Consider the following 17,834-nt stretch of genomic DNA (forward strand, 5'->3'; position numbering starts at 1 on the left):
TAATAATGAAGGGGTGCGATGGTGGTTGGTGGTGATGAATGTCCAGTCGTATATGGGTGTTGAGATCCGATTGATTTATAGGGTAGAGAGAAGGAGGAGCTAGAGGAAAAATATTTGTGGAGAAAAAACATAATGGAGGGTGATATGGGACGAAAGAGATAAAAGCATGATTTTAATTTTTAAATAAACAATCGCTCCTCAATTAAAGGAATTTGATTTGAAAGATGGTTGTAGTAATTGATTTTAGAAGATATTAGAATGGTAATTTTGTGATTTAACATTGAATTAAAGGGTTGGGAGGGAATGACACGTGGCACTCCAATGACTCTTTTATTAAAGTGGAAGATCTAATCAGATTTTCTATTATTTAGTCTTTTTATTTCCTTGTAATTGTAATTTTCTTTCCAAATAATGAAACCCTAGGTGTATTTTGTCTATATTGTTCAGTTGTTTGTACTAGGGATGAAAGTGAGTCAAAACCTGGACCGGATGGACCCAGACCCGGAAAACTCAGAACCGGTTAACGAGATTTTATAGAACCGGAAAACAGTCTGGTATATAGGAACCGTTTCCAGTTCGGTTTCAGGTACGGTATCGAGTAAAGTGGGTCTAGAACCGGAAAACCTGAAAACATCAAAGTGGGTAGGTTGGAACCAGATAAAGTGGGTTTAGAACCAGAAAACCCGATAAAACCGGAATTTTTTGATAATTACTTACTAGTTAGTGGGTTGAACTTTAAAAATTTTCATATTGATATCCCGACTTCTGGGGACTTTAATTCATTGAATACTAAACCAAAATTGACAAAAAAAAATAGTCTAAAATAATGTACAAACTCTAACCTACACTATGGAAAAAGCTCATGGCAATCCGAATGTAAATGAATGAGATATGCAGGTGTTAACAATATTCATAAAATTCAAAGTAGAAAAACAAATAGTAGAAAAGTTGAAAATTTTCAGCTTTGATATCTCGACTTTGGGGGACGGTAAGTCATTGAATATTAAATGAAAATGACAAAATTATAATCTAAAATGATGTACAAACTCGAAATTACAAACTGGAAAAAACCGCATGTTAATGAATATAAACCCAAAAATAAAAAATTTATTGTCTAAAATCATGTGCAAACTCTAAACTACATGCTGGGAAAAACTGTATGTCAATCCGAATTGAAACGAATGAGATATGCATGTTTTAAATGTTTCACGGAAAACGGTTGCGACCCCTAAAAGTGGTTCCGGTTCCTAACATTGGTTTCGGTTCTAAGACCCGGTTTTCCTTGACCCGATGGACCCAATCTCGGATTACCCGGAACACATATAAAGCTAATTTTTAAACCTATAACCGAAATCGGTTCTATATATTCTGGTTCTAATAGTTTCGATTCTGGTCTGATTCCGGTTTCGGTCCGTTTTTCCAGTTTTAAAGCACATCCCTAATTTGCACTAGAGCTCTATTTGATCCTTCATTTATGATTGTTGGGGATGACTTGAACGTAAGGCTGTGACATTCTATTACCTTGTAATTGTTGGGAACAACTTGGCGATTTTGGGTATGATTTTCCTATTCATTTTTGTATTCCAATCGGTTTGATTTGTTTGATTTTGTCATTTTTTTAGTGTTTCAATTGTTGATGTAATTTCATATTTCCTGCCACTATTTCTTTTTCACGTGGTGATTTTGTATTTTGCACAACGAAGAACCTGTTTTGATCGATAATCTTGACACAAGTTCGATAATCTCCCCATGATTTCTAATCAGATTACAGTTTTCATAGTTTTTCTGACTGTTATCATCAATATGGATTCAAAAGATGATTATCTTTAGTCATTACTACCCATTTCGATGGCAAAACTATGCCTATTGAATATACGTTATGAAAAATTTGTGTGTGTGTGTGAGTGTGGGGGGGAGAGGGGGATATGTAGGGAATTATGATAGATACAAAGGACAAACCAACAAAGAAGAAGGTTGCGAATTATATAACCTTATTGGACACATGTAGTGTTACGACCCTTATGATTTGATGTGTAAAAAGTTGTTTGTACCGCTGCCATTGATGGCATCTGAGTATGCTTCCACTAATGACATCAAAAACCTTTGTGAAGATCCAGTAATAGTTGAAACCCTCCAACTAAAGATATATTTTTTTTCTTATTTAAATAAGGATGACATTGAAAAAGGATTCTAATATAACCGAAGACTCCTACTTTGTATGAAATTATGTTTCTTTATTTGTATCTATCTTGTATGTTAATATAGGATCTTAGACTTTTGTTTATATATATATATATATATATATATATATATATATATAGGTGAGTTCAACATAGAACCAAATTTATTTATAGAACTACAGAACCATTTTTGACCATTAGATCAATTTAGGACCAAAAGGGTATGATGGTAACATAACAATTTCATTTAAAAAATGAAATAATAGTTTATTAATGATATTCTTAAATTGTAGCGTTTATTTGAAATCAACCCAAAAGAAATATAAATAAAAAATTCAAGAATCAATCATAAAAAAAAATCTAATGGCAAGAATAAACAAAAAACCATGACAACTAATGGTCATATAAATATACGAAGATTCATAATGTTCATAGTTAAACATGTAAGAATGTTATGATAAGATATGAGTATTCTTCATAAGTGAATAATGACGATTAATGTTCATACGTGAATTGTAACATTCAAATTTGGTAAGTTTCCCTTTTTTTCCCTTTGTGCAAAAACTTTACATTTTGGTCCTTTAGCTAGTACGCGAGGGGTACTCTAGAGTACACTTGGCGTACTAACCCAATCCAGATCGTGGGACTCATCAACGTACATGGGGTGTATGTGACAACCGTTAATTTCTATTCAACTCAAATTCAAATAAAGTCAACAAGTCAAACCGGTCAACTCATTTAACCCTTGTATATTAAGGTTTACATCGTGCTTACAATTGTACAACACACTATCTTAATGAAAAGTATCACTTTGAGTCTTCACGTGTTCAAAAAATCTAAACCCTAATCAGGATAAGTGATGGAACTACTCGATAAAACATTAATACATACCCTTAGGGGGCGTATAACGCTCATAACAAGGCAAAACGGGGGTTTACAAACCATGCATTTTGAAGTTAAGCACTCGAAAAGGTCACAAACAAAGTCTCCCTCAATCTCTCTCGCTCTATCTCTCTATCTTTCTCTATCTCAAATCTCTCCCAAATCTCTCTCGTAACCTCCCTCAACTTTTTATAATCATTCAGGACATCCCGACCCTTAACTTAGTCAAAAACTGCGCAAGACCGGAAATTTATTGGTAAAACAGTCATATAGGGTCGGCGTCCCTATTACAACCGAAGCCTCTCTTTAGAACCGAAACTAGCTTAAGAACCGAAACCTCTTTAGGACCGAAATGAACTGAGCCTTCGGTCCATTTCTTTCTCGGGTACCTTCGCTCCATTTCGCTTCTAGTTCGGATCGCCCTTTAGGACCGAAGCCACCTTCGGTTCAGATTGCTTCGCCTTCGCCTACTCTAGCCTTCGGTCCCTCTTCCGTGTTCACCGGCGATGCTGCTCGGACCGAACCTCCTCTTGGTTCTCATCAACAACCGAACACTCCCTTCGATTCTAAGCATCCAAGGACCGAACCTTCAGCCATGAACTCGGATTTTCGCAGAATTCACATATTTTCCCGGTTTTTGACCCCAACTTCGTTTTAAGCTCGTTTTTCGTGATTTTAACGCAGGATTTTCACCTAAACTCGTATTTTGGCATATGAGACCCTATATATTCATATTTTAATCAATTTTGAGGGAAAATCTTAGTCTAAGAAAAAAATCTATTGGATAAGATATTGATGTGAAGTGTTGACTTTTCCATAAATCTATGACACAAGCAACCTCCCATACCCACTCTATGCCACTATTCCCACCTTACTCTAGTCAATTTGAGATCTTACCATACCTCCATCAAATCTCTTCCATCAGCCCACTCTCTAATCCCTCACCCTTCCATCTATAAACCCTACTCTCCTCCTCCCAAGATACACTTTTACTTCCTCTTATATTCTATCCAAGATTTTGAGATTCTCCAGGAAGTTTTGAACTTCTCATCCACTCTTGGAAAGTAAATTCATTCTACACTTGATTATCTTACACATCTTCACACAAGTCATGGATTTCTCACACAAATATCATCATATTTGTTACTAGATCTTCAAATCTTCAAGTTTGTCCCAAGTGTTCTTGACTTGGAAACTACTTCTCTTCAACATCCATCCTAAGAAATCACTCAAGGCGAGTTCATACCCCTACATTTTCATGTTTTCTTCTAGTTTTAAGGGGGGATACAAGTTAATACACCAAAAACATAACTAAATTCAAACAACAGCTTTTATCAGAAAAGTTGAGTCCTATTCACGGACTGTTTTGACCAACTTAGACTTAATATCTTTCAAAACTGTTTAATATGAAAATAGTTCAGGTTCATAAATTTAAAATGACTACTTGCACATCCCCATATGATTTTTCTACAATTTATGGCGATTTTTACAAAACTGCCTATCATTTCAGAAACAAATTCGGACCAGTCTGTGAATATGAACATTTTCAAACAAGTTAGGTACTTTTAAAAATCATAATAAAAATTATGCATAATGTATACACACTTTCTAGACTCTCAGAGTTTACGAATTTAGTTTTTGACTTGGTATGATTTTTCTATGATTTTTCTAAAACAGTGCAGATAGGTTAAAGACTACTTACATAACTTACAATATTAACAACACTTTGTAGTATGCTGAGCAAAGTGCATAACAATAAGTTTCTAATTGTTGGATGCATTTTTCGTTAGTTTATCATCATAAACAGAAATCAGTCATTCATGATATGGATTTTCATTCATTTCAAACACATATAATAAACTACAATAAGTATAGTTTATGGATTTTACAATACAAGCATACTACATGAAAAAGGATTGACTCTCAATACAAACGGGTTTTTCATATACTACATGATAAACTATAATAGTAATAGTTTATGGATTTCACATCACGAATTTATTACAAAAAGGGTGACTTCACTTCCACCACGGAAAAGGTTTTATATTCAAACTATATGTAAACTAGTTAACGTAAGTTGTGAGACAATTCTTTAATTGTACTCTTAGAGTACGGGTTAAAATTCCTGTTTAGTTATAACCAAAATCTCTTGTAGGGAGAGCGTGATAATTGTGTATAGATCTATATTGGGATTGACACCCCACATCTTGTTGTTAGCTACAGCGGGACCTGCAGGTCTACGGGTGACAAAAGTCATTTGATCTTGACGTCTGAAAAACGTTGGAGCAGGTTAATTCTAGTTATAGTATGGTTATAACGACTCACTTAGGGAGAAAACAACCTTTCAAGTTTACGAGAAAATTCTACTTTAAAAAGGGGTTTTATCTATCTAAAACTGTATACTCTCAGTCTTGGGATTTAACACTACACAACTTTGTATAAGGAAAATATTGTATTTTCTTTAGAAACACATTACTATTATAAACAAAATATAAGTACAAAATACGCACATACTCTCGGACTTGGGATTTAAGGCTACATAACTTTTTATAAGGGAAATAAAGGATCTTTGTTGAAGCATACATTACCATTACAAACAAAGGTTTTCAAACTCTACATCCAAAAGCTTATGAACTCACCAACTTAATTGTTGACACACTTTCAAAACTACTTATATTCTCAGGAAACCAGTGGAACAGGAAATCAACAACTTTTGAGGATGGGATGTTGAATCGTCAAAATTTTCATTTTTATCATCATAGTGTAATTGATTTGAAACATGTAAACTCATACTATGGTATAACCCTTTTCAATTATATTTATGATGGTTGTATTTACTTTGAGCACTATTATACTCATTGTTGTGATACTATACATGAAGTCTTCCACCCCCGGATGTTTCCGCCATGCTTGGTTCGGGGGTGTGACAGATTGGTATCAGAGCATTGTTTATAGTGGACTAAGTATATCGGGACTGAAGTCTCCGATTTAACATTTTCAAATAACTATACTTATAGAAATGAAATAGTTTCTGGTCAAAGAGTATGAATACATGCGCACATACTAGTATAGTATCATATCTAGGACAATACGAAAGTAAAATGAGGAGTTGGACACTACGGGTAGGCCTTGGGATATGTAATCAGACTTGGAACGAATTTAGCCAGATCAACTATATTTATCCGAGGTGTGATTGATGTATGCCGACGAATATAGCCCATATAAGAAAATCGTTAAGAAACAAACATAACATTTAAAATACTATAGGAGTATTTTGTGGTACTATAACTTATGTGAAAACTAAACAAATTCTCGCTAGTAGATCTACAATCACTAAGTGGATACGCTAAAGTTATATATAACTTAGATATCATAGACTTAGAATCTCTGATCATTGCTTTACATCATGTTCCTTGTTTGGTTGTGGTTTTGGAGTATGATCACTTATTCGAAGGTCTATCATATCTTTTGTTATGTGTAACTGGTATGCACCTTGTCATTATAGAAGTAACTAAGGAGGATCAAACCCCTATAAGTATTTCTAGGAATATGATTATTATATGCCTCTTACCCCACCCCTATTCTCGCACCGACATCATGGCAAGATTTTACTTACAAGGAGACCCCTACATTCCGAACCCGGAGAGTTAGTGGGTGATTAGGAAAAGAGTCGGAAGTGGATTCAGAGATCGACAACTCTCCTTACATAGTCAGGGCTCTCGCGAACCATTTCGACTAAATCGAACATGTGCCCCATTGGGTAGCATTAATCAAGGGGTGGAGTCTCTAGCAACGACAACGATCACCATTTGGAGACCAACGAGGTTGCGGTAACCTCAACCATCGGGGAACAAAACAGGGAGACTGTGAATCGAGTTCGGGAACTGCGTACTACTACAGACGCTACCATCTCACAAACTCGAGACTACTAATTCAAAGACCAACTCATTAAGGACCTTGTCACCACTCGAGCGAAGGCAAGAGAGCGTCATGATAGACACTCGACACTCGAAGAGAGAGTGGTCGCAGCCGAGCGTAGGTTGGCAGAACTACAGGACGCATCGACTTCGTTTCAAGCACCACCGGGGATGTATTATCGTGAGCAGAGTTCATGTTACTTACAAGACCTCGTAGATTAGGACTATGAGTGTGCGTTGGTGCTACTCTCCTCCATGTGTAAGCTCGACCCTACGAATTGGTGATTTCACTAGTTGAGGGATGTATTTGCGGTCCGAACTTTCCTTGCAATGATGTGGTGAAGACCTGCATCAAGCACAAAATTTTCTCTAAAACTAAATATACTAGAATCAGGCAAATGAAATGGGCATCGTATTATTTCATTGGGAGGAATACTACCAAAAATTCATAAGTTTATTATATATAGACTCTCGTTATGAATTGTTTTCAGAACACCATAAAAAAATTGGAACACAATACACTCAAAACTAAGATAAACTTAGTTAGATAACTCATGACGTATAAATCCTTATTCAAGACTCATTACCATCACACCTTTTTAAACGTCATGGTTGAAAGGTGCCTTTTTCGTAGGTCTAGAGGGTGCGATCATACCATCAGTAATGCATCAGTGCGATCATACCAGCACTAATGCACCGGATCCCATCAGAACTTCTCAGCTAAGTGTGTTTGGACAAACATAATCCTAGGATAGGTAAAACTTAACGCACGTATAAAACCTACTTCTACCCACTACCATAACTCCGTCTCAGGAACGTTAGCAGAAACATCGAGAATCGTTCAGTAAAGTGCGAATATATATATATATATATATATATATATATATATATATATATATATATATATATATGGATATATATGGTAAGGATATAACTAGTGATAATCATCCCCACTCACGAAATCGTTTCTCCCCATGCAACAGGGTTATGTCTTCACAAGAAGGTAACTAGCCAATAGGCAAGGCGGCAATCCTGCAGATAGACTCTGCTATTGTCACACCCCCAAACCAAGGATGGCGGAAACGTCTGGGGGTGGCGGACTTCATGTATAGAATCACAACAACGAGTATAATAGTGCTCAAAGTAAATACAACCATCATAAATATAATTGAAAAAGTTACACCAAAGTATATGTTTACATGTTTCAAATCAATTACATTATGATGACAAAATGAACTGTTTGACGATTCAACGTCCCATCCTTAAAATGTTGTTCCTTTTCCTGTTTCACTGATTTCTTGAGAATACAAGTTGTTTGAAAAAGTGTCAACACAAAGGTTGGTGAGTTCATAAGTTTTTGAGAAAAGGAGTTTGGAAACCGTTCTTTCTGATGTGTTGTGTGTCACCAAGAAAAATCCAATATTTTCCTTTTAAAAGTTATGTGGTCCTAAATCCCAGGACCAAGAATAAACAAGTATTTTCTATACTTAATGATATAACCGTGGTTTTAAATCGGCATAAAACCCTTTTTGATTTGAGGGAAAATCCCGTAATGAATGACGTGTAGTCTTACATACCAAGACCGAAAGTGTACAGTAATATCGGTACGTATTGAGGTAGAAAGTGATTTTAAATTGACATAAAACCCCTGTTGATTATGAAAATTCCCATAAACTTTATGAGTTGTTAACTTCTTATGTGAGTCGCTATAACCATACTATGACTGAATGAACCTGCCACGACGTTTCTCAGGCGTTGCGAAACTGATATGACATTTGTCACCACAGATCTGCCGGTCTAGCTGTTGCATACAGCTCAGGTGTGGGGTGCGTAACCCAATATAGATCTATACACAACTATCACGTTCTCCCTACAAGAGACTTTGGATATAACTACCAGGAATTTGGATCCCGCACTTGGACGTACGGAAAGAGAATGCCTCACAATTTAAGTTAACAAGTTTACGTGTGGTGTGCGTGAGTGTAAAACCTTTTTCTGTAGGAATAAAACCTTCCGAAATGTGTTTGATGTGTTAATGGAAACATAAACCATACCTATTATAGTTTATCAAAACGTTTAAATGTAATAGCTATAACTTTGTTTATTATGGTTAACTACTGTATTTGTGAAGGTAAAAACCCTTTTGTTTACCGATATGTATATGTACTTTTTACTAAAGTGAAGCAACATGCATTATAACAACTATTTGATTACCATACTTTTGTAGGTAAAAATCCATTTGTTTTCTGATGTATGACTATATACTAAGTCAAAATGTCATCTATTTATAAGAACATATTTTCACATAAAGATTTACACCTTGCTCAACATGTTACAAGGTGAAATGAAATTGATAGCATTTTTCTGTTGTTAATATTTTTATTTATTGTTCTTAGCAAATTTATAGAAATCATCAAAGGTCAAAATCAGAATCCTTAAATTCTGAGAGTTTGGGAAATGAGTCTAGTTTGTTCATAATTTTTATTATGAATTTTAATGACCTTCAACTTGTGTGAAAAAGTACATAATCACAAACTGGTCCGGATTGATGTTTGAAATGATAGGCAGTTTTGTAAAAATCACCATAAATTGTAGAAAAATCGTATGGAGATGTGCAAGTAGTCATTTTAAAGCTAAGAACGTGAACTATTTGCACCTAATACATTTTTGAAAACTAAAATGTTTAAGTTGTCTAAAACAGTCCGTGAATGGAGTCCAAAGTGTTGGAGTTTGTGTAAGAAATCAATGATTTGAGTAGAATGAAGTGTAATAATCACAAGGAGGATGAATTATACTTACCAAGAGTATAATGAAGCTTGATGATCAGCCTTGGAGTCTCGAAATAGAGAGGAAAAGTTTGAGAGAAAAGTGTTTGATCTTTTGGTGGAAAATGAGAGAATGAATGAAGTGTGAGGAGAGAGGATGGATGTTCCATCTCTATGAACGTGGGAAATGGCTGATCATTGATGGAAAGGTACAAGGAAGTGACTAGGGATGGTGGGGAGGAGTGTGGGTTAGTCATGGAGTGGGTATGGTGGTTGCTTGTGTCATAAAGTAAAGAAAAGTCAACACTCCACCTCTTGTACTTCACCCACCCTTCTTGGATAAGGTTTATCCCCAAAAACATGATTAATTAATAAATATGGGGCCTTATATGTTAAAATAAAGTTTTGGGTGAAAATCCCGCGTTAAAACAATTAAAAACGGGCCTAAAACGCAAAACTAGTCGAAAACCGGGTGAAAAAGAGCTTCCTACGAGGCCTCTTGGTCCTAGGCCGAGGTTCGGTCTGAAGGGACCTTCGGTTCCTGAGAGGGTTCGGTTCAAGATGGTGCATTTCGCTTCTGATGCCTTCGCTTCTGACAAGTTCGCTTCTGATGCCTTCGCTTCTAACAAGTTCGCTTCTGACAAGTTCGGTTCCTAAGAGGGGTTTCGGGTCCTTAAGAGGGTTCGGCTCCTTAAGAGGGGTTTCGGGTCCTTAAGTCTTTTTTTATCCGTTTTTGCCCCGTTTTAAGCAGTTTTTGACCTGGTTAAGGGTCGGGATGGCCCGAAAGACTACAAAAAGTTTAAGGAACTTTTGAGAGAGATTTGGGAGAGATTCCACATTCTTGGAGAGATTTGGGAGAGATTTGACATACTTGGAGAGATTTCTCATACGGAGAGAGATTTGGGAGAGATTCCACATTCTTGGAGAGATTTCTCATACTTAGAGAGATTTAGGAGAGATTTCTCATACTTAGAGAGAGATTCCACATTCTTGGAGAGATTTGGGAGAGATTTGACATACTTGGAGAGATTTCTCATACGGAGAGAGATTTGGGAGAGATTCCACATTCTTGGAGAGATTTCTCATACTTAGAGAGATTTGGGAGAGATTCTAGATAAAGAGAGATAGAGTGAAAACGATTGAGAGAGGTTTCGTTTGTGACATTTGTGAGTGTTTGGCTCCGCAACACAAGGTTTGTAAGCCCCGTTAAGCCATGTTCAAGGACCTTACACAGTCCCGATGAGTATGCAACATTGTTTTCTCGTTAGCATAGCGAGTTGTATAGAAATTACCTAACGTAAGCCCTAGTACACAAAGGTTAATTGAGTCGATCAGTTTGACTTGTTGACTTTGACTGGAATTTGACGGTTGTCACAGCTACTTTTCAAGCTGCGGTCATGGTAGCCGTGATAGCCGTCATGATGCAACTCAATGCTAACAACACCAACAGAGGTGAAGGCGGTGTTGGCAATTCTAACCGCAATAATAATTAAGAACGTCATCGGGTGTCTACCAACGTAAACGCCTCAGAGCACAAACCCAAGAGCAAGAAACGAAAGTTTTAGGACAAAAAGAAGTGCAATCTATCTCAAAAATTCGCTAAAAGACAACAATCTGTGGTATCCCCCGTAATTACAACAGCAGTCACGACTCATGTCTCGACACTAGCCACATCGTCTGTCACTCAAGCACTGGTCAGACAATATATGGGAACACTACCAAAGTGTAACAAGTGTAGCTACCATCACAATGGGGTTTTTCGGGTGTTGCACTGTAAAAACTACAACAAGAACGGACATACTTCCCACTTCTGCAGGACCCAGACCCAACACATCGCTTTAATCACCAATACCAGTGTGAGTCTAGTATGCTACCTATGTGGTGAAACGGGACACTTCAAAAGGGACTGTCCAACTGAGAGGAATGACGGAGGAGTAGGAGGAGTGTGACAACCGAACCAACAGAAGCAACAAGGAACCTTATTAGGACCTCTAGGATCGTTTCAAAAACAAGACTAGCTGTGTAACGTACATTTGTATGACTTTGATATGTTTGTGAAATTATTGTCTTTCAAAAAGGTAGTTAAAAATACTCTCTCGGTCAATCAAATCAAAACACTTATATATGACCTTAGGATCATTATAGGTAAGCTGTGTTGACTTGGTGTATACACCAGGGTTAATTTTAATACTATAGACTTAAGGTGAATAATTTCGTCCTAATTCCTATCCCATGTCTAGTAGTGGGGATAGGGTAGATCCACTCACTCGACGGTTTCATCAATACCAAATTACATACGACTTGCATATACAAATCGATCATAGAGAGATATGCCGAGGATCATAATATAAAGTATCATTACTAGCTATCAGAACACACTTACTACCAGTACTAGCTGCTTTGGTATGAATCATTTGTAGTAACAATAACATCGATCAAAACGGAACACACTGACAAGAAACACAGGATGCACTATCACTCTAACGAATATCTCTTACGAATACAACTTAATACATGGGTCATCAAGAAAATCCGATGTCGTCATTTGATATGGATCGGTCTGGGTCATCACCTTGTCAATTGCATATGTTACGAGAAGACCCTCCACATAACCAGCTGAATATCGAAACCCTAGTCTCTCATAACCCTAAATCTGACTCTGACCATCGGGTCATCCTTCATTGCGAAACCCCAAAGCACCCTCTGGAGGTGTATTATACCTTACGAAACCTTTTCAAATTATTCCTAGTACACCCTTTGAGAATATCACTCGTATAGCAGGTCAAGATCAAGCACGGAAGCTTGGGACGAATACGGTTAGTCTATCACTACTAAGTGTATACGCGAGGACAATATATAATTAAGATTCTAAGGACATTGGATGTGTGTTTCCGCCTTATTTCGTGTTCCTTGTCTGGTTGTGGACTTGGGGCAAAGTCACCCATCCAACTGTCTTACCAACCCTAATTACATACGACCTATATGCGCGAGTTTATGATAGATGGACCAGGTACGAGTCCTACCAGGAGCTTCGGGACAAGGCTGCCCAGGAGTGCGAGTGGACGTTATATCATTCAAATTAATCTAGTCGCGTAAATTGAACCCATATGCTCCCTACCGATCTAATCGACAAACGAGAAACACTAAATCAGGCCCTATGCAACGCTCCGAGGAGAAGTTACTACTTATGACTTAAGATAGCTAAAGACGTACGGGGTCGGCTAGTTCATGCATGACCTCGAACTAGGAGCGGTAGTATTCAACCTAGAGATCTAGAGGCACTATCTATACGACATGAAATGTAAAATATTCACCGATCATAAGAACCTATAAGGCAAGAGCGGCAGGGCATGTTATCCCATGAACCGGATCTGGACACCGAAGTTGATGGATTCAGAAATGGCGTCACGAACGAAGCACATGAAATCACGCTACTCTATTCAATCAGGATTAGACAAGATGTATCTGGACCTCAAAAAGTAACATCAGTGGCCGAATCAGAAAGCTAACATCGCTACACATGTGGGCAAGTATCGGACTTGTACCAAGGTCAAGGTAGAACAACAAAAGCCTTCGCGTTTCCTACAACAACCAATGATAACTGAGAGGAAATGGAAGCGGATAGCCAGGAACTTCACAACCAAATTACCCAAGTCACAGTGTGGTCTTGATACCATTTGGATAATTGTTGATAGGTTGACCAAATCCGCGCACTTCCTACCAATCAAAGAAACCGACAAGATGGAGTAATTGACTAGAACGTGCTTCAAAGAGATTGTAGATTCATTTCACGATTCTGGCAGTCCTTTTAGGGACTAGGCTAGACATGAGTACGATCTACCACCTACAAACCAACAGGCAAAGCAAAAGGAACGAGTAAAACCTTGGAAGGAATGTTAACAGCTTATGTGATTTACTTTGGTAAAGTTTGGGATACCCATTTACCACTTGTCGAATTCTCGTACAATAACAGTTATCACACTAGCATCAAGGTCGCTCCAATTCAAATCTCTCTATAGCCCCAAGTGCATATCACAGCTGCACTGGGCTGCAAGAGGGGGGGTACACAACTAGCAAAGGGGCGAGTCCCTAACAACACCCTCATTGGCCCTGAAATCACAAGGAAGACTACGGAAAAGATTGTACAAATTCGAGAAAGGATAAAAGCCTCTCGAGAACGACAGAAGAGCTACACAGATAAGCGACGCCAACCCTCGGAATTGCGGGTTGGTGACCGAGTTCTGCTTAAAGCCTCACCGTTGAAAAGAATGATATGTTTCGGTAAACATGGGAAACTAAATCCAAGGTTCATTGGGCCATTCGAAATCCTTGCCAGGATTGGCCCAGTGGCATACAAACTCAGAATGCGACAAGAACCTAATAATATACATCCAACCATCCACGCGTCAAATTTAAAGAAATATATGTCTGGCGACACTCTTGTGATACCACCCGACGAAATCAAAACCAACGAGTGTCTCCAATTCGTGGAAGAACCGGTAGAAATCATGAATCGAGATATCAAGAGAACGAAACAAAGTCGTATTCCTATTGTGAAGGTATGTTGGAACGCTAAACGAGGACCCAAATTCACTAAGGAACGCAAGGATCAGATGAAACAAAAATACTCGCATCTTTTCCCCAACTCTTGAAGTCCCAGTCATAACACTAATTTCGGGACGGAATTCCTTCTAATGGGGGGGATGATGTGATAATCGTCAATTTCTAGTCAAGTCAAATTCAAATAAAGTCAACAAGTCAAACTGGTCAACTCATTTAACCTTTGTATATTAGGGTTTACATTGTGCTTACGATTGTACAACACACTATCTTAATGCAAAGTATCACTTTGAGTCTTCACGTGTTTAGAAAATCTAAACCCTAATCAGGGTAAGTGATGGAATTGCACGATAAAACATTAATACATACCCTTAAGGGGCGTATAACGCACATAACAAGGCAAAACGGGGTTTACAAACCTTGCATTTTGAAGTTAAACAGTCACAAAGGTCACAAACAAAGTCTCCCTCAATCTCTCTCGCTCTATCTCAAATCTCTCCCAAATATCTCTCGTAACCTCCCTTAACTTTTTATAATCATTCGGCCCATCTCGACCCTTAACTTAGTCAAAAACCGCACAAAACGGGAAGTTTATTGGTAAAACTGCCATATAGGGCCGAAGTCCCTATTAAGACCAAAGCCTCTCTTTAGAACTGAAACTAGCTTAAGAACCAAAACCTCTTTAGGACCAAAATGAACCGAGCCTTCGGTCTATTTCGCTCTCGGGTACCTTCGCTCCATTTCGCTTCTGGTTCGGATCGGCCTTTAGGACCAAGCCACCTTCGGTTCGGATTGCTTCGCCTTCGCCTACTCTCGCCTTCGGTCCCTCTTCCATGTTCACTTGCGATGCTGTTCGGACTGAAACTCCTCTCGGTTCTAATCAGCAGCCGAACACTCCTTTCAGTTCTAAGCATCCAAGGACCGAACTTTCGGCCTTGAACTCGAATTTTCGCAGATTTCACATCTTTTCCCGGTTTTCATCCCCGACTTCGTTTTAAGCTTGTTTTTCATGATTTTAACGCGGTATTTTTACCCAAACTCGTATTTTGGCATATGAGACCCTGTATATTCATATTTTAATCAATTTTGAGCGAAAATCTTAGGCTAAGAATAAAGTCTATTGGATAAGATATTGAGGTGGAGTGTTGAATTTTCCATAAATCTATGACACATGTAACCTCCCATACCCACTCCATGTCACTATTCCCACCTTACTCTAGCCAATTCGAGATCTTCCCATACCTCCATCAAATCTCTTCCATCAGCCCACTCTCTAATCCCTCACTCTTCCATCTATAAAACCCCACTCTCCTCCTCCCAAGATACACTTTTACTTCCTCTGATATTCTCTCCAAGATTTCGAGATTCTCCAGGAAGTTTTGAACTTCTCATCTACTCTTGGTAAGTAACTTCATTCTACACTTGATTATCTTACACTTCTTCATTCAAGTCATGGATTTCTCACACAAATGTCATCATATTTGTTACTAGATCTTCAAATCTTCAAGTTTCTCCCAAGTGTTCTTGACTTGGAAACTTCTTCTCTTCAACATCCATCCTAAGAAATCACTCAAGGTGAGTTCATACCGCTACATTTTCATGTTTTCTTTAAGTTTTATGGGGGAGGGATACAAGCTAATACACCAAAAATTTAACTAAATTTAAACAACAGCTTTCATCAGAAAACTTGAGTCTTATTCATGGACTGTTTTGACCAACTTAGACTTAATATCTTTCAAAATTGGTTAATATGCAAATAGTTCAGGTTCATACATTTAAAATGACTACTTGCACATCTCCATACGATTTTTCTACAAATTATGGCGATTTTTACAAAACTGAGTATCATTTCAGAAACGAATTTGGACAAGTCTGTGAATATGAACATTTTCACACAAGTTAGGGACTTCTAAAAATAATAATAATTATTATTAATAAACTAGACAAATTTTATAAACTGTTAGAGTTTACGGATTTAGTTTTCGATTTTTCTATGATTTTTCTAAAACAGTGCAGATAGGTTAAAGACTACTTACATAACTTACAATATTAACAACACTTTGTAGTATGCTAAGCAAAGTGCATAACAATAAGTTTCTAATTTTTGGATGCATTTTTTGTTAGTTTATCATCATAAACAGAAATCAGTCATTCATGATAAGGATTTTCATTCATTTCGAGCACATACAATTAACTAAAATAAGTATAGTTTATGGATTTTAGAATACAAGCATACTACATGTAAAAGGATTTACTCTCAATACAAACGGGGTTTTCATATACTACATGATAAACTATAATAGTAATAGTTTATGGATTTCACATCACGAATTTATTTCACAAAGGGTGATTTCACTTCCACCACGGAAAAGGTTTATATTCAAACTGTACGTAAACTAGTTAACGTAAGTTGTGAGACAATTCTTCAATTGTACTCTTAGAGGACGGGTTATAATTCCTGTTTAGTTATAACCAAAATTTCTTGTAGTGAGAGCGCGATAATTGTGTATAGATCTATATTCGGATTGACACCCTATACCTTGCTGCTAGCTATAGCGGGGCTTGCAGGTCTACCGGGGACAAAAGTCGTAGGATCTTGACGTCTGAAGAACGTTGGAGCAGATTAATTCTAGTTATAGTATGGTTATAATGACTCACATAGGGAGTTAACAACCTTTCAAGTTTACTGGAAAATTCTACTTTAAAAAGGGGTTTTATCTATCTAAAACTGCATACTCTCAGTGTTGGGATTTAAGACTACACAACTTTGTATAAGGAAAATATTGGATTTTCTTTGGAAACACATTACCATTATAAACAAAATATAAGTATAAAATACACACATAATCTCGGCCTTGGGATTTAAGGCTACATAACTTTTTATAAGGGAAATAAAGGATTTTTGTTGAAGCATACATTACCATTACAAACAAAGGTCTTCAGACTCTACATCCAAAAGCTTATGAACTCACCAACTTAATTCTTGACACTCTTTCAAAACTACTTGTATTCTCAGGAAACCAATGAAACAGGAAATCAACAGCTTTTGAGAATGGGACGTTGAATCGTCAAACTTTTCATTTTTGTCATCATAGTGTAATTGATTTGAAACATGTAAACTCATACTATGGTGTAACCCTTTTCAATTATATTTATGATGGTTGTATTTACTTTGAGCACTATTATACTTGTTGTTGTGATACTATACATGAAGTCCTCCACCCCCGGATGTTTCCGCCATCCTTGGTTCGAGGCTGTGACAGTGTACTGGTGTATGCATGGCGTATGCATGGTTGGGGAAAACCCTAATTTTTAGGGTTTGTGCCCTATTTAAATTACTTAAACCCACCGTACAGACATTGTTAACCAGCCTCCACCTCCCTCTACTCTGAAAACAAAACCTTTAGAGCTTTTGGTGAGATTTGAGCTTGAAAAGTGATTTGATGGTGTTTTGTGGAGAAGAAGAAGAAGAAGAGGAACACTTGCAGGAGTAGGCTGAGCTTGTAGATCTAAGATCACCTTCTCATTTG

Source organism: Lactuca serriola, chromosome 7, assembly GCF_051521515.1.
Source record: "Lactuca serriola cultivar US96UC23 chromosome 7, Lser_US96UC23_V15, whole genome shotgun sequence".
NCBI lineage: Eukaryota > Viridiplantae > Streptophyta > Magnoliopsida > Asterales > Asteraceae > Lactuca > Lactuca serriola.